Source organism: Chionomys nivalis, chromosome 20, assembly GCF_950005125.1.
Source record: "Chionomys nivalis chromosome 20, mChiNiv1.1, whole genome shotgun sequence".
In the NCBI taxonomy this organism is placed as follows: domain Eukaryota; kingdom Metazoa; phylum Chordata; class Mammalia; order Rodentia; family Cricetidae; genus Chionomys; species Chionomys nivalis.
Genome location: NC_080105.1, coordinates 12,064,044 through 12,089,705, shown reverse-complemented (window position 1 = coordinate 12,089,705; position 25,662 = coordinate 12,064,044). Strand labels below are relative to the sequence as shown.

At 41.6% G+C, this 25,662-nt stretch overlaps 1 protein-coding gene across 4 annotated transcripts in view; it reads right to left on the bottom strand.

Annotated features, from left to right (window-relative positions):
* The window catches only part of Csgalnact1 (chondroitin sulfate N-acetylgalactosaminyltransferase 1), a 322,039-nt gene that overhangs the window by 207,439 nt on the left and 88,938 nt on the right, over positions 1 to 25,662 (bottom strand). For all 4 annotated transcript variants that reach the window (XM_057752646.1, XM_057752651.1, XM_057752647.1 and 1 more), the window contains one exon: positions 15,483 to 15,571. The gene's annotated coding sequence lies outside the window, so the exon portion shown is untranslated. The remainder of the gene's footprint in view (positions 1 to 15,482; positions 15,572 to 25,662) is intronic.

Sequence of the window (25,662 nt, the reverse complement as noted above, 5' to 3'; positions counted from 1 at the left end):
AAGTCTTGATGTATAGTCAATACTCCGGTGAGGTAAATAGTCCGTTGTGGCCAACTTTGAGCTGTAGCGCAACCACTGCTTATCAGGGAGCTTGAGGGAAATGTACGGTAGTAGCACAGCCTTCAGCAGAACTGCCTCCAGTAGCCTCCTGCTGCTCATTTAACCCTCTCAGGTCCTTGTTTGCATCCTAGTACAGACACACTCCTGTGTGCTGAACGGGGTGAAACATGGTCTTTTGTTATTCAGAGATCTTAAATGCCCGTGTATACAGACTGGTGAGTAATTTGAATGATATTATTATTAAACTTGGATACTTTTTTACAAAATGCTGCCACTCAGTGCCACATAGGAACTAGGTCTTTTTAAGATTTATTTTTATTTCATTTATTTGAATCTTTTTTCTACATGCATGTATGTGTGTTGTGTGTGCATGCTTGGTACTTATGATAAGTCAGAAGAAGGTATTAGATTCCCCTGGAACTGGGGTTATAGGCAGTTTTGAACCACCATGAGAATGTTGGGAACAAAATCCTGGTCTTCTGTAGAAGAAGCCACTGCTCTTAAGTGCTGAGCCATCTTCCCAGCTTCTGAAATAGCTCTTATGCTAATCAATGCTTACAAATAGATTTCATGAAGGTGCTAATGAATATAACAGGTACCACCAGCTCTCCTGCCACTAGAACAATGTTAGAATACTCACCCCAGAAAAAGAAACTTCCACATTATGTTATTTTTTAAAAAAGCACCTACCGTATTAGGTTGTGTACTCTTTAGGGGCACAGAATGTATTCCACAAAACTTGTATATTAAAAGCACATCATTTTTTTTATACAGTGAGTATTTTACTGTGTGTGAATAAGTCACCTCATTCATCTTAAACATCCACTGCAGTAATTATTTGATATCAGACAAAAATCCATGACAGCAGCCAGGCAGTGATGGCGTACGCCTTTAGTCCCCGCACTTGGGAGGCAGAGGTGGGTGGATCTCTGGGAGCTCGAGGCCAGCCTGGTTTACAGAGCGACCATGTCAGCACAGTTAGCTCGTTGTAGGATGACTGGATTTAGCTACATTTGTTGCTGATACGTTCTGTTTTTATTTCTCATTTTCTTCTTTAAACTCTGAAGCATTAATTGAATTATCTGGAATTTCTAAACTGAGGTCAATACAGTCACATTTGGGGATAAAAAGCAATAAAGGTGAAGGAAGAATTTCAGAATTTAATTAAGTTTTTTTTTTAAAAAAAAAATAAAGAAAAATATAAGGACAGATGAAAAGAAACCACAGTTTTTAAAATGTATAACCTTATTTTTCATTTCCTATACAGTTACATTATATTTATACCATGTTCAGGGACACATAGAATGCTTACTGTAACTGACTGTAAGATCAGAATGACTTCTATGAGTCTACAGACTGAACTTTATACAAAAGAGTTCACTCTGAGCTCAGTAGAATTAAGCCAATAATCAATTAACAAAAAGATAAACGGATGTTCCCAGGTATCGGGTATTAACTAATGAACATTTAAATAATTCATGAGCTTACAACTATTTATTAAGAACTTGGGGACAATAAAAGCAGAAGCCCTTTCTAAAGGGACCATTCAAGCCAAGATGAGTCTTACATAATGCTTAGTGTTGTAGGATGGCCTGAGATATGTTCTCGTTCATCAAACAACTGTTTGTACATGAGGGGACCTGGAGTGCAGGTGGGATGGCTTATATTTGACCTGTAAACCTGGAAGTTTGGATTTGATCCCAGAGCCCACAAGGAGGTTGGAGGGGACCCAGCTTCGCAAACTTTGCTCTCTGACCTCCCCATGCTCGCCCACACACAAGCAATAAATTTTGAAAAAAAAAAAAACCAATTTTTTAAATGAATAAAAATTTCAAAATAAAGATTTCTACCCAATCTTTGGTCTCAGATATCATTTGAGGCAATTTGTGAAATATTTTAAATCTGGGCCCTGGAAAACTAGCTCAGTGAACACAAGAATAGACTATTTCATAGTGAGAAATGGAGTCAGGAGCTGTATGCTTCTGACCCTTTGCCTTTTCAGTGTCTAGCTCTCTCCTCCCGGTAGGAAACTTGCCCATCCTACACTACAGGGACGACCCCTCAGTAGTCCAGACGCTCTGAGATTCTGTATTCATATCTTTTGCCACATCTGTTTCTAACAGTCATTCTTAAGGCTTGAGTCAGGTGAAGAGACGCTCTTTGCTATTTGACATTATACACATTGTACCCATGTTTTATTTTATTTTATTTTATTTATTGGCCTCCAAAGTGAAGCTCTCCTCAAGCTCTTGCTGTCTATTCAGTGACTTACATGCTTCCTAGAGACTGCAAATCAAGGGATTAGGTTTTCAGAAATCCAACTACTTATTGGAATAATAACAATAATTAATAATTTGTTGTGACACATATCCCCGATCCTAGTGCTTTGAAACAAGAAAGGTTTACTTCTCTCAATCACAACCTAACAGTTGATAGAGTTTGACGTTTCCTCCCAATGATGACTCTGGCCATTAGACTTTTTCATCTAATGTTGTTCCTATCCTCTGGCTTCAGAATTGATGATGTCATCCGGGCAGTGAGACAGGAGCACTGTGAGAAACACAGTCACTCAGTTATCTCAATCTGGAAAGCTCCGCTCAACTCTAGCTGTCCAGAACAACCCATATGACATTGCATAAACACAGTGGTTCTGGGAAGTCCGGTTGGCCTCCGGGTCTAATGGGTCTCCATTTTCACATGCAGCAAGGAGTGACTCCAAAATCCTTGAGGGGGAAACGTTTCATTATTGCCGACCTGTGCTACACAGCTGAGTCTATATGGGAGCTGTGTCCAAACTGAGCATGCGCAACAATATTTTGCTTGTAATTACACTCTAAACATTACAATACAACTACTATTTTTAGAGCACTTATATCACATCAGGCAATCAGCATCATCTAGAGATGATCTAATGTAGCAGCCAGTTTTCTTATATGTGATATAACGCTGCCATCCTCAAAGTTCACAATCAAGAACTGTGCAATCACGTTACAAACATATCATGAAAAAATTCTCATATTTTAAGTAAGTTGACAATTCTGTGTTGGCCTGCATTCTTAGTTATCCTGGGGCACATGTGGGTAGGTAGTTTTAGCTTCTTGGGAGTCTAAAATAATTCCAAAATAAAAATATTTTTAAATAGCTAATACGTGCATGTTTCCACACCACAGAGAACTTTGTATCTAGCAGCACAATAAATCCCTAGATCTTTATAGAAGATCCTGTGTTCAACCCATTTAACAGATGAAGAAATTAAGTTTCAGAAAACTGAAGAAATGTGGGCTAGGACACTATTGTAGAGTGGATAGCATAGGAGTCACACCCCAAAAGCCTAGTTCCAGAGACTTCATCCTAACCAAGAAGTGTTTGTTTGCTTGCTTGCTTGTTAATAGGTAGAATCTCACTATGAGCTGATACTAGACTCAACTCTTATTAATCTTCCTGTCTCAGCCTTTTGAGAGCCGGGATCCAGTTTGTAAACTACCAAGCCTGGAATAAAGTAATGTTTTGGTTTGTTTGTTTGTTTGTTTGTTTGTTTTAGGAAAAACAAAGAAGCAATCATATAGAGGGAAAGAAGAACATAACAAAGTGCTGCAGTGAACTAACCAGGACATGCAAAAAGCTGGTAAACAATCGTTCTAGAGTGTTCTGCATCCTTCAGTCCCACAGGAAAGCCACAGAGTGTATTCTGATCAGCCACAGGCAGCTCTAAATGGCAGAAGAGCCCTGACAGAGCTGAGGACCACTTCAAAGAGATGCTGGCAGCTTCTCTTTGAACAGGTCAGAGTAATTGGGGCTATTTAATCTAGTCAAGAAGGGGTTTAATTGCCACCGTTTTTGAAAGCTTTTGAGAGCATGTCCAGAGGATATAGGACAAGTGACAGAAACTGAATTGAAAAAATACAGGTTAATTTGGCATTCAAACGTGTTTTTATTACTTTCTAAGCAAGGATAAAACTTGGAAACTGGAACATATTACACCTTTTTTTTTCCTGATTTTTCAAGGCTGGAACTTGCTCTGTAAACCTCGAACTTAGAAACCCATCTGCCTCTGCCTCTGCCTCCCTAGTGCTGGGTGTAAAGGAATGTGCCACCACTGCCCAGCTTGCACTTCCTTTTGAGATATTAAAAAGGAAAAACAGAGTCTAGGGAGGGCACTGGGAATGAAGCCTGCCATGAACAAGGTCCTGGGTTTGATTCCCAGCACTAAAAGAAACAAATAAAAGAATGCAATTTGACCAGCAGGGAAGGCACAGCACATGCTAGCACATGGCTAAGCCCCACATAAGATGCTTCTTGTGCGTTAGCTGTTCCATCCCTGTAATTAAATGTAAAGCAGATGTGGTCATTCTCATCTTTAAGGAGAGTGAGGTAAGGACTGCCTAAGGCAACCTAGTCATCCACCATGGAAGAGGCTGAAACCTCTGTTTTCTGCCTCTCAGGTCTTTTCACTCTATAAGATGCTATAGAAATTGGAGAGGAAAGGCTCTGCAGGGACCTCTGCCTACTAGCAGCTCAGATAAGCAGATACACTCCCTTCCAATGCAGATGCCAACAAATTATCCATCCGTTCATGCTCTTGTCTTCACTAGGCTACTCTAAGGGGAACTCAGTTTGGTCCAGCAAGTTAACCTTTGCTTCTACTGTCTCATCCTCCAGATGACACAGAAGAAACCAAAGAGAAAGAGGAAGTTCATGACTCCCTTCTTACAGAGAGAAACACTGAGTTGCCCAGCAATCCAGGTACAGTGTAGGCACTGAATGAGGGTGAGAGGAAATTGGGCTTACTGAGGAGCTCAGCCTCTGGAGATTTCAAAAACCAAACCAGACCAGTGCAGAGAAAGCCAAAGAACTGCACCCGTACCAATGGGAAGGGCTCTTCCCATCCAGGCCAACAGGATCCAGAGGAGGACACCGGCTCCCAGACTCGCTTTCTACAGGCGGTTATAGATAATAACGGTCAAGGCACCAGGAAAGGCGTGCCACCAAAGGTCTCCAAGTGGGATGGCTGTGCACTCTAATGAAATTGTACTTGTGGAAACTGAAATTGGATTATACAATTTTGCTAAATTTTTAAATGAAAAATAGACTTTTCTAGACACATTGTAGGTTTATGAAAAACTGAGCAGGAACAACGAAGCTTTCACGGATTACCAATCACCTCCCACGGGTCTCATTATTGTTAATATTTCCCATTGGTTTGGGACATTCATTACAATTTATGGGCCAATGTCAATTTGTTTGCATTAACAAAATGTATTATACAGGACTTTTTGCAGGAGATATGTGGGACCTGCAAGGGCATGTAGCCATGGTGACTGCTAGGATCACTGCCCTTCAACTACCCGATGCTTCCTACAGCCATCCCTCTTACCACCCTATGTTTTAGTCCAAATAGATTTTCTTCTATTTTTATTGACTGTGTTTATTCACACAGTAACTCTTCAGGCTGACTTCTTTCATTTAGCGAATATATTTTTTAAGTTTCTTCTATATCTTCTTGTGGCTTCATAGTTCTTTCTTTCATAGACAGTCTTTCCCAAAGAGCAGTTTTAAATTGTTCAATGAATTGAGTGGAAAGCATGGACTATTCACCTGCCCCTTATCTTCACACATATTTACCCATTAGTTCCCTCTTTCATTAGTGTGGTACACTTTTTTTTAACAGTAGATACATCAATATTGATGTGCTGTTTTTTGTGCCAAGGTTCAGTGAGTTTTGACAATAGAGGGCTGCAGGTTTGATTCCTTTCATCACTGACTAATATTGCACTGAAGGAGTCTCACGTGTTTATCCACTCTCATACTGAAGAACAATTTGGATGCTGCCAATATTGATAATTATGAATTATGAGCTATAAACATTCATAAGCAACCTGGGAGTAGACATATCATAAAAATGTTTGTGTAAATACCAAAGATTACAGTTACTTGCTCAGACTGTGTTTGGCTTTGTAAGAAACTGCCAAATTAGAAAAGAATAGCAATCACGCCTCTAATTCCAGCATTTAGAAGTAGAGTTAAGAGGACCAGGAATTGATGGTCATCCTTGTCTCTATATAGCAAGTTTAAGTTCAACCTGAGTTATATGAGACCCTATATCAAAAAAAGAAAAAAGAAAGAAAGTGAAGGTGAACGTGAATAAATTAATCCCACACTAGCTCAGAATTAAGTCTAATAAAGGGGTTCTTTATTTAGGGGCAGATTCACAGATCACAATCCTCTGTATGAATGGGAAGTAGGAACCTAATCCAGCAGCCAGGTGAGAGAAAGAGAGCTAGCAGGCTTGGCACCCAAGGCCATACCCCCACACAACCTGGTCCAGTCTCTCAAAGGCCATCGGCTGAAGGAGGTTCCCCATCACCTCCCCCTTTTGTCTAAATAAGAGAGTTCTAAACCCAATGCAAAACTATATACAATAAGAACAGACATCAAGTATAAAAATTAGAATTACAACCAGCATAAAGAGTATTAAGCAAGAAACACATGCTAAATGTTTCAAACCTATCCTAAGGAGTCTTAAGTCTTGTATTAGAAATGGCTTGGCTAAGTCATAAGCAGAAAGTAACTGTCTAGTCTCCAACCCCATTGAAGACCTGAGGAGAGAGATAATATTACTTGATTAGGCAGAAAGTGCAATCAAGCAACTTCCAAAATGTGCAGTAGATGACAGAGACAACTGGCTACCTGGGAAATCACCCAAAATCTCATTTGAAACGTTGGAGCAAACAACTTTGGCTAAGGCCTACAGTAACTGACAGACCATTTTTAGAGGCAGGAAAGTTTTCAAAACCATCTTACCCTGTCTTGGCAAGGTTTGACAGTCTTTTTTATTGTCTCTTGCTTGTCCAGTATGGACACCATGCATTTTGTTAGTGGTTGAGGCATGGACAGTTCCTTGCCCAAAGCCCAGTTTTGCCAAGAAGAAAACAAGCTCCAAGTGGAGTGAGTGCTCAACATTTTCTCAAGAATAGATCAGTGCTGCCAGGAGCAATCGTGTCTCATCTCAACAAAACCCTAAGTTATTTAAATGCGAATTCGACAGTTCTTTGAAGTGGTTGGAGGTTACCTACCTATGCAGAATACAATCCCTATAACCTGAGTAGTCTAACTATAAGTATGACAAACATGGATGACTATTGACCTATAAAACTTAATACTTATATAGCTCAAAGACTAAGACTTCATATTAGAATATTAAACAATCTTTAAACAACTGTGCAACAAATGAGGACAATGACACCAAAATATGAACAATGTATAAGTATCTTGCTCAGAGGTAGAAATGTATAGTGCAATATGATAAATATACTCAAAATTTTTATCAATATACAAAATATCTTAAACAGAGGTAGAAGCATGCATACATACAATATGACAAAATAAGTTTGCATAGGTATACAAATATAAACAGAAATAGGAGCATATTCAATATAACAAATATAATTTGAATTTGTATCAATATACAAGGATCTATACCAATGTAATTTGACTATAAATAATAGCTCACAAATATTCACTCTATTACCCACTATCATTATTATTAGTGTGAGTAAGCTCACACTAATCTATTATTCCATTCAATTTCCTTTCTTTATGACATCCCTGGGCCTACAAAATTTTCACCCCAACCCCAGCCCTATGCCATTCATACTCTACCCCTAATTGATGTCCTTAACCCTGAGGACAAACTTTGTTGGGAGAAGGGCTGATTTTCCTAGAATTACTTCCAGCTATCATAGGGGTGATGTTCTTCCTATGGGATCCTGTAAAACTAAAATGATGGTTAAGTTTCAAGATTACTGTCTGGTATAATTGCAAATGGTCTCTGAGTAGTCTATAGGGTTTTTATGAAGTTCTTATTTGGAGTTCTGGCCAGAATGTTGCAAGAAGGTGCACCAATTTAGCTATGTTAAATTAAGGGGGGGGGAGGGAAGGAGAGAGAAAGCAAGCAGGGGAGGAACACATTACATTTGAAAGCAGCTGTACAATTTCCCATTGCCCTCAGCTGTGAATAAGAACATATCCTGCCCTACATTCATGAAGAATTTGTCATTGTCAGTACTTTAGATTTCTGCCCTTCTAGTAGGGTTATAATGTTAGCTTGTTTTAAATAAATGTATCTTTTCTCAACTGTCCAAAGAAGACCTTTTAAATTTATCCCATAATTATCATTCTAAGAAATCTCATCTCTGCTGAAAGAACAAAATTATTTAAATCAATCAATGGCTTCTTATTGCTAAGGACAGGACTGGTGCTATATGGTACCTGACATATGGGGAGCTTCAGAGAGCCAGATCTCCATGCCTTTGTTTGTCCTTCCACGCCTGGCACCCTGAAGCGCATCCAATGGCAGCAGACACCTGACACACGGAGATAAAAACCAGCTTCCCACAGGGACGTGATAGACACTTCAGGACAGGACTCTTTGTTCTACAAGCTCTGCTCAGCTTTAAACGAGCATTTGTGGCACCCTAAATTACATCAGTCTATTCTGGGGACACAAAAAGATGTAGAACGGGGCAGTGTGGAGGGGTGAGGATGGGGTCTGGGTTTTCCTTCCCCTACTGCCATGTCCAGATTCTCGCTAACACATGTGTGTGTGTGTGTGTGTGTGTGTGTAAAGTGGAGCAACAGGATAATGGGAAGAACATTTTTGCTATGTATTACCACACCTGTTGTGGCTTAATTTTTCAAATACTGATGTTTTCTTAGTGGTTCTCAGAGCTACGTTTCACACCTGCATGTTTACATGGTGGCTTTGATGTTCATTAACTCTACAAAGATTCAGGCAATGATGTGCAAAAAAAAAATTGTTCTTGAAAAGCAGCCATTTCATTTGATATTTTTCGCGAATGTGAACTTTCCATCGTTATGACTTCATGTCTGTGAGACTTAACATAATCAAAAGTCACATAACACATCTACCCTGCAGAAACTACTGGCAAAGTTCTTGCCATCGTAAATGGCCTGTTTTATGTGCCCATTCTTAGCAGGCGAAATCAAACCCTATAAAACAAATCTTTCTCCTCAACTGCATATCTGCTGTTTCTGACAGCCCCCGAAAGGCTTTGGAAGTGGTCCATAATTAGGTGCAAAGATGCCTGAAAGCCTTTGCAAACCAAATGGCAAAGCATTTAAAGCAAGCCCAGAGTGAGCCGGGCAGAAATAAGCATAACATTTGGAAGAGCTTCTCTTTGTGTCTGAAGGCTGCATTTAGGGGAGTACCTCCCAGTGCCTCTGCTTTTAACCAAGAAGGAATCTAGGCATTTCTGTATGTCACATTGCAACTTCCTTCCGTGTGAGAAGCTTCCAGCAAAACAAAGTACTCAAGTCTCCACAGCGCTAAGGAAATTCTCACCACTGCATTCACAGATCTAGGCAGAGTAATGCTTGCTCTGCTGGGGGCTCCTTTAAAAGGAGTTGAAGGCTGAGAAAAGTTAAAAAGAAAAAAAAAGTCCTAATCTTCACCCAAGATATAAAGTTGTGCAATGTTCTGTCAGGTGCTGAATGGGGTCTCTAAAAGAAACAGAAACACTTGTACATCAACAGTGATTGCAGCATGACCACAACAGTTAACATATGGAAGCAAGCAGGGGCATCAACAAAGGCACACATAAAGGAGAAGCATAAAGAAGAATAACTATGCCACTGATGGGAACATGGATGCAACTGCAGGTGACTACAAAGTCGCTAAGTCAGTCTCAGGAAGAGCACTGTGGATCCTAGAGTTTATAGAGCCAAACAGATGAGACCCTAGGGGAGGAAAGAACAGCAAGGTCCAAGAAAAGGAGGGGAGCCAGATATGGGGGTTGTTTCAGATATACATACATATAGAGAGATCTCCTTGTGTAACTCTGTATGGTAAAGTAAAATCTTTTTATAAAGAGGCATATGTTGAAATCCTAATCTCTGGTATCTGAGAAAAAGACCTTATAGGAAATAAAGATGGTTACAGATGTAATTAGCCAATGTGAAGCCATAGTGGAGAAGGGACCCTTAATCTTTTATAGTTGGTGTCCTGATAAGTTCTTACTCAGCTTTCCATTACTGTAACAAGATACATAAGATTTATAAAAGGAAGAGTAGTTTGTAGGTTTGGAGGGTTCAGCACCCCTAAAGTCTCTGTCCCAATCAAAGGACGGCTGAGAACCCACGACCACCACCTGGAGCTCGAAAGACAAGAACTGGTTTGGCCCTGTGGTTTACAAAGGGCCTTTTGTGCCTTTCAGACTTTAATCCTCAGATCACAGACTCCTAATGCTCATATCCATGAGATAACACACTTTTACATTTATGTATTGTTTATTTGTGTGATTACAATGCATGTGATTGCACATTGTGTCAAAGGATGTGACTCAAGGTCTAAGGACACCCTGAGAGAGTGATTCTCTCCTTGGATGTGGAGGACCTAGGAGCCGAACTGAGCTGGTCTTGGAGGGAGGTTCCTTAACCCGCAGAGCCGTCTCACTGGTGGAAAACAACCTACTTTTATTACTTAATCCACTCAGGTTGAGGCAACTTGCTACGGGCTGCAGCCGTCTTATAAAACAGGCACTAGAGTCTGGGTTTGGTACTAGGGGTTAGCTCTGCCCTAGGAAGGGGACCCAGCTGTGCGGTAGTAAGTCTCACTCAGGGAACAGCATCTTCCCAGTCACAGGGAAGGCAGCTCCCTTTTCGTCCATATACTTCCCTAGGCAGAAGCACATCCTCTCCGGATACTGCCCAAAGCTCTATAGGAGCATGACCCATAGGAACCCTTTCAGGAAATAGAAATGCTTATTTTATTTTATTTTTAATGACTACAAAAATGATCCAGGACATTTATGATTTCACTTAGAATTAAAATATATATTGGAGACTTTGTGTAGTATTTGTCTATTATTCCAAAACTGCTTTGTTATTTACATCTGTGTGAACGAGCTGTCACCTGACATTTGTTGTTCGGACTGAGTCAATCCGTTTCACTGAGGTCATACTTGAAGCCTTGACTCCGAGTGAGACAGAATTAGGACCTCAGGGATGCAGGAAGCTTAAATGAGGCCATGAGGGTGGAGTGCCCAGGAAGGGATCACAGCTTTTATGAGGAGGGACACCATAGAGTTGGTTCTTTGTCCCAGCCATGTGAGGACACAAAGAGAAAATCTCTGTGTGTGGTCCTGAAGGGAGCCCTCACCCAGACCTCAATTCCTGCACATCTTTATCTAGAGCAGTGTTTTCTCAACCTTCCTAATGCTGCGCCCCTTAATACAGTTCCTCATGTTGTGGTGAGCCCCAACCATAAAATTATTTTTGTTGCTACTTCATACCTGTAGTTTTGCTACTGTTATGATTTGTAATGTAATTATTTTTTGAGTTGGAGGTTTGCCAAAGGGGGCACAACCTACAGGCTGAGAGTTGCCGTCTAGAGCCTCCAAAGCTATGAGGAAATAATGAATGCTCATTGTTTAAGTCACCTAAGGTATATCATTTGTTTTGGCTGAACAGAAGAACCACCATCTGTAAATGAATAAATTTACATATGCAATTGAGTGACAGGGCTATCAGTCATCCTCTGGAAACTAAATGTTTCAAGTCCCACAAAAGTTTGCATGATTACATTTGAGTGAAGTAGCTTTGGGGCCCAAAGCAGTTTCTTTATTAACCAATGATATTCACAGCATGCAGAGGTGAATCTCACACCCCCCTTCTGCATTCAATAACAAATACAATCAGTTCATTTCACATGTGATAGCACGTGATTTCTCCTGTGGATGACTGCCTGCTGGAGTCAAGGGCAGGGTATCCCAAGATACTTCCCTGCCCAGCTTCCCTGGTGCCCATTTTCACCTCTAATATCTCCAGATGTCACTGCTGTTGCCAGCTCTGCCGGCAAGCTCTCCTGGCCTGCTGCCCTCGGGAAATCAGCTCATCTGGTCTGACATGCTCCACTATGTGCGAGTTTCCCACTAGTGGACCTGGGGGTGGGAAGAAGGGTGAATGCAGCTTGCTTCTCTGTCCAGCTCCTCTAAGATATCTTCTGGTATCTCCAGGTAGACAAAAGTTCTACCTGCACAGCTTCAAGAATCTCAGGAACCATCTCGACTCCCTTGATATTTTAGGGTTACCTCAAAGAGAAGGGCTGACATTTTAAGTTCTGTCTTCCTCAATGTCTGAAAGTATTGCCAGGTCCCATATGACCCACTTGGTGCACGCATGTGTATATCCACGTGTGTACATGTACACAAGAAGGACACAGTCAACGTTGGCAATCCGCCTCAGTCACTCTCACCCTCAGTCTTTCTCACTATCCTAACTCTGTCTCACTAGGAGTCAAGGCTTCAAGTGTGAACGTGGAGAAATAGGCTGACTCAGTCCACAGTCAATGAGACATGATATCTCATTGGCCGGGAGTCCACAGTCAATGAGACATGATATCTCATTGGCCGGGAGTCCACCGTCAATGAGACATGATATCTCATTGGCCGGGAGTCCACCAATTCAGGTAGGCCAGTCATCAAGCCAGCTTCAGGGATCCTCCTGTGTGACTCCCCAGCCCTGGGTCATGTGATTACATGACTTTTATCCTGGGCTCTGCACACTGATCTTGGAACCACGTGTTTACGCAGAAGGAATTTTACCGACTGAGCCATCTCCCAGCCCCGTAGTTTAGAGGTTTATACCCTTGGTTTTGTTCTCCCAGAAGCCACATCCACAGCATCAGAAGTCTACTTATGATCCATCCACACAGACAATGAGAGCCCTCACCTTGAGACTGGGCGGAATTCTTTATTGAATCTGTGACTAGAGTCTCTCAGAGTTTTCTGTGGTCCTTCCTTGGTTACGAAAGGCTTTGTGTCAGTGCTGTCTCCTGCTCATCTGAATCCTGGGACACCGGTCCCAGTGTGTCATTCCTTAGGGGCAACGATGACTTGGCTCACGCCACCTGCTCATGTAGCATGCAGGGGACTGTTCTTCCCTAACGCCTTTTCCACATCAATACATAAACCAAACCACCTCCTTTTCCACTCAGAAAACTTCCTTCCATCCACGTGGAGTTAGCGATTTTAGAATTTACTAATAACAGCAATTGTTCCTTTTTATTTACCATATGAAGTTGATAGGACCCCTATTTTATGGCTTTTCTCTCTAGTTTATGATAATGTTCCTTTTTTGCATGATAATGTCATAAACCTCATTTTCCCTTCTGTTAGGTCTTGATTATTCCCCCCACAGGCTGATATTGAAAATAAAAGCACTTAACACTTTATGTTAGCATTACACTTTATATGAATGCATGCATAGAAGGGAAAATAAGCCTGCAGACACTATTAATATTATGACACACATATTACATCTAATGCAACTCATCCAGCTAGCAGCCCCCTTTAGGGCTGATCTGACGCTAAAGCTGGACCTTGGCTTTTAAGAAGTAAAATAAATAAAAGCATGGGCAATTCAGCTTATCACTGTTAGGGCAGGACTAACTTCTAGGTCATTTGCATTGGATAAAAAAATGTTAACAGCCTAAGAATTAAACCTACTGCATGAGTCAACTCTAAATGTCAATTTTCTTGCTATTTTTGTCTTCATCACTTTGTCAATGACATATAATAGCAATATATTTATGGGGTACAAAATGTTTTGATTCTTGTGTACAATGCATACAATTTTTAAATATTCATTTTATTTTTGATATTATAATGTAATAACACCATTTTACCCTACCCCTTTTCCCCTCTAAACCCTCCTGTGTACCCCTACCCCTTGCTCTCATTCAAATTCATAACCTCTTTTTTCTTTAATTTTCTTACACAAACACTCAGACACACAGACAGACAGACACACAAGCATGCATGTTCACAAGTCTTAATACATAAATATAACCTGTTAAGTCTGTATAGTGGTATTTGCATATGTATGTTTTCAGGGCTGACCATTTGGCATTGGCTAATCAAGTGATGTGCTCTTCCCCGAGGAAGACTATTTCCCCAGATCTGCATTCCCTAGTTGCCTGCATAGTTCTGTGCATAGGATTGAGATCCCATGAGCCCCTTCCACATTAGCTTGTCTACTGGCGCCATCCTTGCTTAAGTCATGTTTATACAGCCGTGTTGATGGGACTTCTGACATTCCTAGGAGACAACCTCACAGCAAACTGCCTGCTTCTCCGGCTCTTACAATCTTTCCACAGTGCTCCACAAGCCTTAGGTGCAGGAGTTATAATGTAGATGTAAAAAGTAAGTCAACCAAACTGAGCAAATACCAACAAATCTCAAAAAGATCTTATTCTCACGTTTATTACAGCACTGTTTATAGCCGGGAGATGAAACCATTTAAAGGAGAATGGATAAACAGTGTAGGACTTGTATACACCATGGAAAGCTACTGACTATAAGAAAGGATGACACCCTGTCATTTGTGACAACATGGACAGACTGCAGGACATCATATTGTTATTGTTGTATAACATGCCAGAAAGCAGGAGCCTGCTGCAGACATTAGCTAAATTCCAAAGAGGATACACTTGCACATACCCCTCCAGGCTATCAGTTTAAAACAGAAGGGTCACAGGAAGTGGCAGTGAATGGGACTCACTGGCTTCTGGCAGCTTCCAGGAGGAAGCTGGGGGAGAAGGTGCAGGAAAACCTGGACTGCCAGCCTGAGCTGTTAGTGGGGACCAAGCATCGTCGCAGTAGGATTCAGTCCTAGTTACCCAGCTTCAGCATGTGCTGAGCCACCAGCTGGCCCCTCCCCGGCCTCTCTGTGTCACCGCATTCTCCACATCCTTAAAAAGTACCCCTGCATCAGCTTCCGCTGGAACTGTATCCAGGATTCCCAAGGGCCGGGTAGGAAATGGAAGAAGACAAGACCATCTGAAGGGAAGGAGAGGACAGGCTCTCCCCCAACTCTCAGTCCCCACCAATGCCTCTTAAATTGTTTCTACATTCAACCACACCTCAGACCCACCCTTCTGTTTTCTGTCCTGGAAGAGTTTTAATTGGGTCATTGTCCTAATTACTTATGGCTTTCGATAGCACGAGAAAAGTTATCATACCGTAAAGTAAACCTTTGACTAGGGGCACAGAAACAATAGAGGGAAGAACGAGACAGAAGGAGGGCTTGAGCCCTAGTTACCATGGAAATCCAACTGCACAAAAACCCTGGGACTTAAATAGCTCTGGGAGACCTCTGCAAAGAGTGATGGAAAAGAATGAGGAGCTACCTCCACAAGCCAAGAGGTACAGGGTGAATCCATCAGTCCATCACAAAGAAGTCCAGCCAGGCCTGCGGGGAGGTAATTTGTAAATCCAACAGACTATTAACACTTCTGGAGACCACAGGCTCGCGTGAAAGCACTAAAAAGACTTAGGTAACTTCCAAGGTCAGTCAAAAGCACCACTCGTAATTAGACGATAGCGTTTAATACGACAAACACCCACCTTTTCTTTCTGCTCTTTATGGCTTAGTGGTAAAGGAGGCTGTCATGGTAGTCCTTTCCCTGATGAGTTCTCTCTGCCTCTTTATGACTCTGGAAAGGAAAAACAAATGGGAGACCCTGTAAACGTTTTCCTGGCCTCTCTGAAAGAATAAAATTAGTGAGCCCCACTATTCAGTGATGAAAATGCCCTACTTACAAGAAATCTCATTTTCAGGAGGACCAACTATAGAACGACTAATAACAGCAGGCTTTATGTCCAAACGGGAGAGCAGGAGAAAGGTGTGGGTGGCATGCTTGCCCTTGTTCGTAGGGCTATATTGAGCCAAAAGGGGTAGGCATACCCAAAAGACGGGGTCTGGGGAAAGCACATGGCCCTTTTGCTTGCTTTTTTCCTTGTTTAATGGGAGTTTTTATTCACAGCCTCCCACGGAAACATTTTTCCTTTCTGATCCCATTAAGTTATTGCACAGAAACCTATGCCAGGAAGGAAGAGTTCAAAGGGCAATTAGATCTATGACATTATATCTGAGGCAATGTGGAGGCTGGACCTCACAAAACACTTCAGAGGCCCAGTTTCCTACCTCCTGTCTGAGAGTCACTCTGCAGGCTCCGAGAGAAGAAATGCAGCTAAGCTGTGGAGCCTGGGAGAGTCTCAGATCAGGAGACAGACTGGGAGCTACAACCTTGCAAGTCGGCAGCAGTCTGAGGCTGCCAACAGCAGACCTGACCAAAGTGTCTCCCTCCCTCCCACCTCCAGGAAAGAGCTGCTTGATTCACCGCGGTAGGCAAAACTGAGCTGCTTGACCCACATAACCAGTGTGAAGTGTTTCCCGCATTCATAGCAGCATGGTCTCATGTGTCCAAGAGAACACTCACAAGAACACTGCCAACAATGAACTTCTCAAGTGTGATTTCAAGAGGCTTGGAGGGACAGATCAACGGATAAGAGTACCTGCTGCTCTTGCAGAGGACCCGGGTTCCCTCCCAGTGCTCACATGGTATTCACAACCTGCTGTAACTCAAGTCCTAGGGTGCCCATTGCCCACTTCTAGCCTCTGTGGGGCACCAGGCAGGTGTACGGTGCACATACATGCATGCAGGCTGGCAAGCAAAACATTCATACTCATAAAATAAATTTATCTTTCAAATAAAGTACGGTTTCAAGAACAGAGCAAGGCAAATGGCTGACGAAAGCCAATCATTTCTGTCAGAATTCCACGCAGCGCCTAATGTCGCTCGTGTCGTGGAAGTGAAGACTCCCGTTGCAGTCTATACGGCATAGACTTTTGCATGGGAAAGAACTAAAGGAGCCATAATCATTTTACAGGGTCTATTTCTCACAGGAGAAGGAACTTCCTCGTAGGTGTCATGGATGAGGGCATTCTGGGAATCTGCGCGGCCAGCTCAGAAAGCTGTGTCACTCAGAACTGACAACATCACGTCTTTCCCTACTGCACATCTCTCAAGGTACAATATACTGCCTCACATCACCATCGTCGCCATTATCCCTGTGGGGCTATCATTTCAGAGAAGGGACCAGTAAGAGAATAAGAAAAATTGGCCTTTTAAAACTGGCTTTTCCAAGCCCAGATCCAGTACTGATATTCTCACCCTCACTAAAGTCAGTCTATTCTAAGAAAAAAATAATTTCCTTTTTAAAGGGAGCACTCCATGGTTTATTAAGATCATGGAATTTAAAACCCAGGCCTCACTTTGCCTTATGAGTGTTATCTAATATTTAACAAGTAACAGATAGTTTCAGGGCCTTGTGTGTGTGTGTTGTATGTGTGTGTATGTGGTGTGTGCATGTGTGGTGTGTGCATGTGTGTGTATACACGTGTATACCAAAAACCAATATCCAATCTTCTTCAACTGCTGTCTACCTTATCTTTTGAGACCTGGTCTCTCATGATAGGTTTTAGGCTGACTGACTAGCTATCCCCTGAATCTTCTCGCCTTTTCCTTCCCTTCACTGGGATTCCAAACATGTGACCCCCCACCAGTGTTCACTTAGGTGCTTGGTATCTGAGTGTAAATCATCACTCACAATGAACTCGGGTCCTCATGTTTATGCAGCAATCACTTTATTAGCTGAGTTATCGTCTCAGGCCCTGGGCCTCAGTTTTATTTTCTATAAAACAACAGTCATTGTATAATGGCATTGTATACTCACAATAGCCAGTATCATGGTTGCATATTAAGTTTTAGTCTTCCTCTCCTTTCCAGTACATAGAAGACCACCTCATACCCCTGCTGATAATTGCACCTTCTGTCTGGTTCTGAACACTGAAATAAGAACTAGTATTTGGTGTGCCGCCTCTACGTCTAGACAATGGAAGCCACATACGGTGGTCTGTCCTCCCTATGGTCTTGCCTAGGGTTGAGAAATGGAGTCATGATAAGTTTGAAGTAGCCTCCAGTCATCTCGTCTAGTCTGCGGAGGACAGACATGGGAACAGTGGGACCACAGCCCGGCGTATCCTGAGACTGTAATTAAAGTGTTTGGGTGAAATTAAATGCCATTATCTAAGATGTCCTTGACGTGACCCTCTGTCAGCAAAAACAAAAACAAATAAGTAGACAAAGTTCTTGTGCAGCCACCAACATAAATGTTATCCCTTTTATGGTCATTACGCAGTGTCCAAATGTGGAATTAAGATCATAATCCAAAGGTGTCAACCTTATTGTCCATTAGTTCTCGCAATAAACATGTGCTGAGTATCCACCATGGGCTGGACACAGTACAAGGAGTTGATGACCTGACAATATATCAGATGCAGCCATAACTCATACAGCCCCAAGATCCAGGTGATCAAAGGTCTGAGTTGCACTGTCTGGGATGGTCCAGGTACAATTCTTCATAGGACTAGGTTCTGGTGACTTGGAAAGGAGTGAAGTGCCATATAGCAAGGAGGTAAAGTAGCATAGCATAGCACCCACCAGAAACTACCACGGCCTCTTCTCTGTCCACAGGACTCACTGGACAGTGATGATGAGGGCATCCTCGTCTGCTGACGAGAGCATCCAGAGCTAAGTGCACTGGGTGACAGGATAAAGAGGCACAGGGATGCTAGATCCTACCAAAGGCATTTTAGCAAGTTGATGGCTGTTTAGCATCGACACCCTCCCTTGCATCCTGTAGCACTTGCTAGCTATGAAATAATAGAACAGGAACTACTTATATGTCTACCTACTTTATGAAATATATATACACTCATATGCATTAATCATGTGTTAAAATGTTTATATTAATGTGCTATTCAGTCATTATTATTTATGTTCTGTAAACTGAGATTGGCTTAGCAAGAAGAAAATGTTAAGTATATCTGGAAGAACAAAAAAAGAAAGGAATCTAATGTATATGATCCTATACATGTAAACCTCCCAATTTTAAATGATTCTTTGTTTTCTCCTTCATTCCTGAAACTAACTTTTCCTAAGTAGGAAAGTCCCTAAACACTCTTCAGAATTGAGTGACTAGAATGTTCTTGACTGAGTATCAAACTGCAGCCGACACATTCCTGGTGTGAGAACTTGATTCCTAGAAACAGCCATCCTCTCGTTTATTGAGTGAAACGATTGCATCTGGAAATATATACACCTGAACTGACTCAGAGTCAGTCCCCAGCTGCATCCGAAGATCTCTGTTAACTGGAGCAGATTCCACGAGAACAGAGCAGTGAGGCACCGCCCTGTTTCTCAAGACATCATCTGCCACCTTTGAGTCTAAGCCCAGCATCTTGGCTTTAGAAGTTTGGCTGAGAAGTTCCAAGTCTTGCATGGCTTGCAGGCTGTCAGTCCCACTATCCAGACTCTACAAAGCCTTACACCAATGATGAATAAGTCTACACTTAAAAAAAAAAAAGGCAAGAACTATGAAACTTCTGGGAAATGTCTTCAATATTTCAGAAAGTAAACTCGAGGGTTTACGATACAAGCTTTGGATGTTTTCCTCCCATGATATCCTAATGCTGGGCAGTGCTTGAACAACTCAAGTTGTCTCTGAGACACAGCAGAGAAGCTCTCATCTCTGACATCTCCCCTCCTGTGGGCTTCCCCCAAAGGTCTAGCCACTGCCCCTGTGATTGGTATTGGCTACCTGAAAACCCGCCGATGTCTTTGCTAACCTTTAGCTTGACTCCCCCTCCAAAAAGATTTTGGCAAATCTTCAAGATCCCTCGGGATACTCAGTAAAATCATTGTGGTCACCTCCCTAAACCCATCCTCCTCTACACACATATACACTACCCTACTCCTTGGAGCCTGGGTTTTGTCTAATGATAATAGATGGGAGTTAGTTGTATAATAGGCCAGATCACATCAAGTTTTTAAAATGCCTCAGTGCAGTAAAGAAGATGTCTATGACACGAGCCTCCTCTGGACCGGTGCACCAGGCAGACCTGGGGAACTCTGTGGCAAGGATCCTTCCATCCGTGCAGATACTGACTAACAGCAGTGCAGCTGTATTGGGCAGGCAATGACAATGAGATTGTCACAAGAGTCAACAGGCCCCTTCAAAACGGGAAACAATGCTAAAGAATTCTACAATGTGACTCAAGACATTTTTTAAATATATGAAAAGATCATTTAAAATATTGAGAAGAAAGCATAGGCAGGAAGAGACGACCCCTGCAGTCATTCACTCACCCAGATCTTTAAAACATTGCCTTAAATGCCCAAAGCAAGCAGCAAACACCTCCCTAGCCAAGATGCCAAAGAGGCAGAAAGTGAATGAGAGCAATGACTGTGGCCTATTTATGATCTCCGAATGCCCTCTGCACCTACGACACTGCTCCGAGGACCCCACGCCTTAAACATTTTCTGAAAAGGGCTTGAGAAAACCTGCACATAGTAACACAAACCTGTTATCCCAGCACTCAGGGAGCTGAGATAGGGGAACTGTAAGTTCAAAGCCAGCCTGGGCTGTATGGTGAAATCCTGTCTCAAGAGTCACAGCATCGAAAAAAAGAAAAGGACCAGATAGTAAAATATTTCAGGGACTGTGTGCTATGTAGGGTCTACTGAGTATTCTTCTCAGGTGTATTGTGCAGCCCTGTAAGAGTGTGAAAGTCATTCTTTGGGTGCCATTGGCTGGCAACATCTATCCCGCAAGCTGCCTCTGCCACATCCCTGCCTGAGCCAAGCATACTAGTTATGCAAGCAGACAAAATTACCAAACTAGAGAAAACCAAGGGACTTCTGTGGAAAAGGACAATACCTTGGCAGACAGATAGTAAACCGACTGCAAGTCTGCCCCAAGTCAATGGGCTGGTTTTACACAATTCTAATAAAAATCCCAGAGTTGTTTGTGCTTCTTGTTTTGTTTTTATTTTATCTTTGATTTATAGTAAGAAAAGGGAGGTAAGGGTTGACAGATGATATAAAGAATTTGGCAAATTATTCTGATCCATATAAAGACAATGTTTGAGGTTAAAATGGTTTCAGAAAAAAGTCAGAAGGGGAAATAACCTCCCCCAAATTAGTAAAGCTATAATAATTAAGAGTATAAATGGCTTAGGAAATGACTCATGGGTAAAGTGTGTCTCACAAAAGCATGAGAACCAGAGTGTGATCCTAAGACTCCACATTTTAAAATAAAAAAGCAAGGTTTATAGATAGCTTGGCAGTAAATTATGAGAATATTTTGGATTCCAGAACCAATGTAAAAAGTCAGAAATCCTAAAAACACCTGTAGCTTCAGCTCTGAGGAATATGAAGGCCTGTTCTGTCCTTAGCATGTGAACATGCCCACACTCGCACACACATTTGCACATACACTTAGACAAAACTTAGGCACACATGAATTAAAATTTACTTAAATAACAACAACAGGCATAGTAGAAAACATCTGTAATCCCTCAAGCACTCAGGAGAGAGAAACAAGCAGAGGCCTGGGATTTACTTGTCAGCGAACCTAGACATCTCAGTGAGCTCCAGGCCATGACACACTGTATCTCCAAAAACAAGGTCAATGGAAATTGAGGAGCAACACATAGTCAAGGTTATTAACTCTACACACACACACACAAGATTATTAACTCTACAACACACACACGAGAGAGAGAGAAAAGAGAGAGAGAGAGAGAGAGAGAGAGAGAGAGAGAGAGAGAGAATAAACCCAAACCAGACTAATAACATAAAAAAGCAGAAAACAGATCTTAGTACATATAAGAAATTAGCACATGACACAATGTTGAAAAAGTGTTTGGTGAAGGGGTACAGAAAAATTCAATTAACAAGAATTGCTAAGACAATTGATTATTTGTGGGAGGAAAATTAAGTTCAGTATTTTTAATATTTAGAATACGTTATATTCTAAAATAAATTCTAAATCATAAAGTTTAAGAACTCTATTACAGAAGCTTAAATAAAGCATAATTAAATATTTCTATTCTCTCATCCTGGGAACAGCATTCTGAAATTACAGTATTAATACATATGCACAGACACATATGCATAAATACTTGAAAATGAAATTAGTAAATTCAGTTAACAAATTTTGGAGCTAGAGATGCAGCTCAGTAGTAGAGCATTTGGATAGCGTGACTCAGGGCCTTGGGTTCAATCTTCTAAACCTAATGTTACCTATAATGTCAATGTAGTAAACATATTTTTACACATTACATGGCAATTTTAGATATGAAATAAACTTAACCATTTACATGCCAACAATTACTGTTTGGGGACTGTAAGAAATACTTTGCAAATGAAAAAAGCATCATTAGGCTTAGGCGATGAAATTAGCCACATGAGTATACAATGCCTATGAGAGGTATTAATTCCAGGCTCCAATCGTCTATGAACGAAACAGAAATGGACATTCCTTTATGTAAATAATATCAAGCATACTTCCAGTGGTCCAGTTTTTTGATCTAGCAATTTTCCTTCAGAAAAATCAAGGAAGGGGTTGGAGAGATGGTTTGGTGGGCAAAGATTTAATAAACGGAGTATTCTTCCCTGAACCCATAGCACAGTGCAATGTTGTGGAATATTATTTTAACTAGGCAGATGCCATCCAGTTGTTTCTGCTGTCTTTGTTAGTACAGCAAAGATGGGTTATCTTCGTTTCGGCTGGACTTGTTTAATTATGTAAAGATGTGTTGCGTTTGATTCACCTTGACTGCCTAAGGTACCTCATTCATTTAATAAAGAGCTGAATGGCCAATAGCTAGGCAGGAGAGGGCTAGGCAGAGCTGGCTGGCAGAAAGAATAAATAGGATGAGAAATCTAATCTCTAGAAAGAAGAAGAGAAAAAGAGAGGAACATGGCCAGAGCCAGAAGCCAGGCAGCCACGAGCCAGTCAGACAGAAGCAGTGAACGTAGGACATACAGAAAGAGAGGTAAAAAGTCCCAAGGCAAAATGTAGGTAAAGACAAACAGATTAAAATAAGAGCTAAGACCAAGCGTTCATAACTAATAATAAGTCTCTGTGTCATGCTCTGGGAGCTGCAGTGGAAGGAAAGCATCAACCCTACGACATTGTCCCTAGACCTCCACACATACATCGTGTCACACACAAGATGCACACACTATAATAAATCTAAACGAAATAATCATGAATATATGTAAAGATACAAATGTATTAATATGTATATTGGGCCATGATACATAAAGCAGGATTTGCATATCTAACTCTAAGAAATGGAATGGCTAATAAATTATTAAAAATCCATATTACAATATTCTACATTACCGTTTAGCAAATGCTTAGTGAAAGTGTTTTTTTTTTTTTTACTTGTTCTACATTAATATTGTGGTGGGTGGTTGTATCTGTGCATTGTGAGTATGAGTGCAGGTGTCCTAACACCGTGTGTGTGTGTGTGTGTGTGTGTGTGTGTGTGTGTGTGTGTGTGTAGAGGTCCGAAGACAATTTATGGTCTCTTTCCTTACACTGTAGATGCCTGGGATCAAACTAGATCACCAGACCTCAATCATGCGTGCATAGCAAGTGCCCTTTACCCATGAAGCCATCTTCCCAGCTCAGGAAACATGTGTGTGTGCTCACACACAGAATTTAAATTTAATACACCAAAATGGTCAATAGTGATCGTCACTGCAATTTCTTTAGAAGACAGATTCTTGGTCACTAGTATTTTAATATTTAAATGCTTTTCTGTCCTTCATAACATTGGCAATACTTAATATCTTGGTCAGAAAAACAAACCTGGAAGACAAACCTTAACCTCTCATAAAAACACAACAGAAACAAAGATGTTGATGCTCACTAAACCAAAATTCAGTCTCAAACAGAAAACACAACTGATAATGACCTCTGGCGTGTAATGTAAGTGTAATGTCAGACTTCAGATTGCAGATTCAAAATCATTAACAGGGCACTAGGTGTTTGCTGTGCAACCATGAGAACCAGAGTTTGATACCCAGCACTCACATTAAGGTCAGATGTGGTAGCTCACACCTATAATCCCAGTTCTGAGAAGGCAGAGACTGGCAGATCCTAGGACTTTCTGGCCAGGCAAGCCTGGCCAAACTGGTAAAATCCAGGTTCAATGAGAGATGCTGTCTCAAAATATAACACAAAGAGTGACTGAGGAAGGCACCCATCGACCTCTGAACCCCAAAAACAGACACACACATGGGTACATGCAAGACATGCATTGTGGTATCTTATTAAACTAAGACCCTAAATTTATCACAATCTTGTCCCAACATGAGCCAGCCATGTCTTAAAAACATGCTAGCATAGACACCAGCACAATGTTCACCCAGGCTTAAGGGAAAATACACAGTTTTTACACAAACGACAGCATCTAATAAAAGCTCTGCAACAGCAAGGCCAGATTCATTAAAGGGAACATAATCAATAATCTTGATTTGACCATTATTAGATTGTTAGAGTAAAACACTGTAATTAATGGAGGCCTGCCCTTATTAGCACAGGAAGTTGGGAAATGGGGCTTGCCGGACGCTTGTTTCTAATGCAATGAACAACGGAAACAGTGTACTGGGGATATTAGCAAGTCAGCTGGGAGAACCGAGTAACTCTACAGAGTGTGATGCAACAATATTAAGATATAGCAGCAGGAAATAACTGGGAAACCCTCTAAATAAGACATGAAGGAGGTGGTTCAACAGCAGAAGACCAAAGGGATAGCATTGGTTTAGACTGGCTTAGGCTGTCACAGAGAGGAGTGGAACCCACCCTAGTACAGATACTTACGAACTGTATGAGATCATTTACTTCCCGTGGTATCCGTCTCCTTCTCCACAGCAAGCACAGAAGCAGCTAATCATGAAGGGTGAGTGTAGAGTGAGACAAGAGATGCAGGACACCTGGTTCAAAGCCTTACAATGAAAGTTATGTGTTTCCGTTCTGTAGCTGTCTCCTATGGATTGGAACATTACCCTCTAGAGTGAGTGGGGAGACAGGAGAGGCTCATGAAACTCATAGATCCCCTTCCCTAGCTATATAAGCAGTAAGTCATTGCTGTGGGAGAGGAGACTCTTCAGGAACGAGGCACTCCACAGATGCACAATACACAATACACAGGGGCACAGCCTTTGTGTATTAGTGATGCAGGTGCCTTTGAGTCTCCCATCCTCTTGTAATTAACAAAGATCCAAGCTCCTGTAAGCAACCCAAATGAACTCATCTGTTCACCATGCTGGACTTGGGGGAATTGTTTCTTTGATCTTCTGCTGTCTTCTTTACCTAGAGTCAAGGGAAACAATCTCATGGAAAGCAATGGGGCCTACTATACTACCAGTAACTACATGAAGAAAGGCCAGTCACCAAAGTCCCTGCAGCATTACTTTCCCTTTGCTGGCCCAATGGAAAGCACAGGAAAGGGCCTTGCTTGACATTGGAGAGAGTTTGGAAGAGGTGGAAAAGGAATGTTGTGTCAGCAACTTTAGCGACGATGTGGATAGCTCCCAGGACAGTCAGTGTCTGGACCACATGGAAGAGTTGGTTCACACTGTGCCTACTATGTGCCAAGCCCCAAGTCTGCACAAAATTGGGGATGAAAGAATGAGTAAAGAAAGAAAGCAATCCTGTCAGAGCAGGATTGACACAACCATAGAAGGTGGGGGAGTATGTCAGAGAAAATTCGATAAAACTTCTAAGTAAAAGGAAAATAAATTCAGTGAGAACTCAACAAATCTGGAATAAGCCTATTGAACATGACTTTAAAAGAGATGTCGAAGACAAAGAAGGAAGAAAA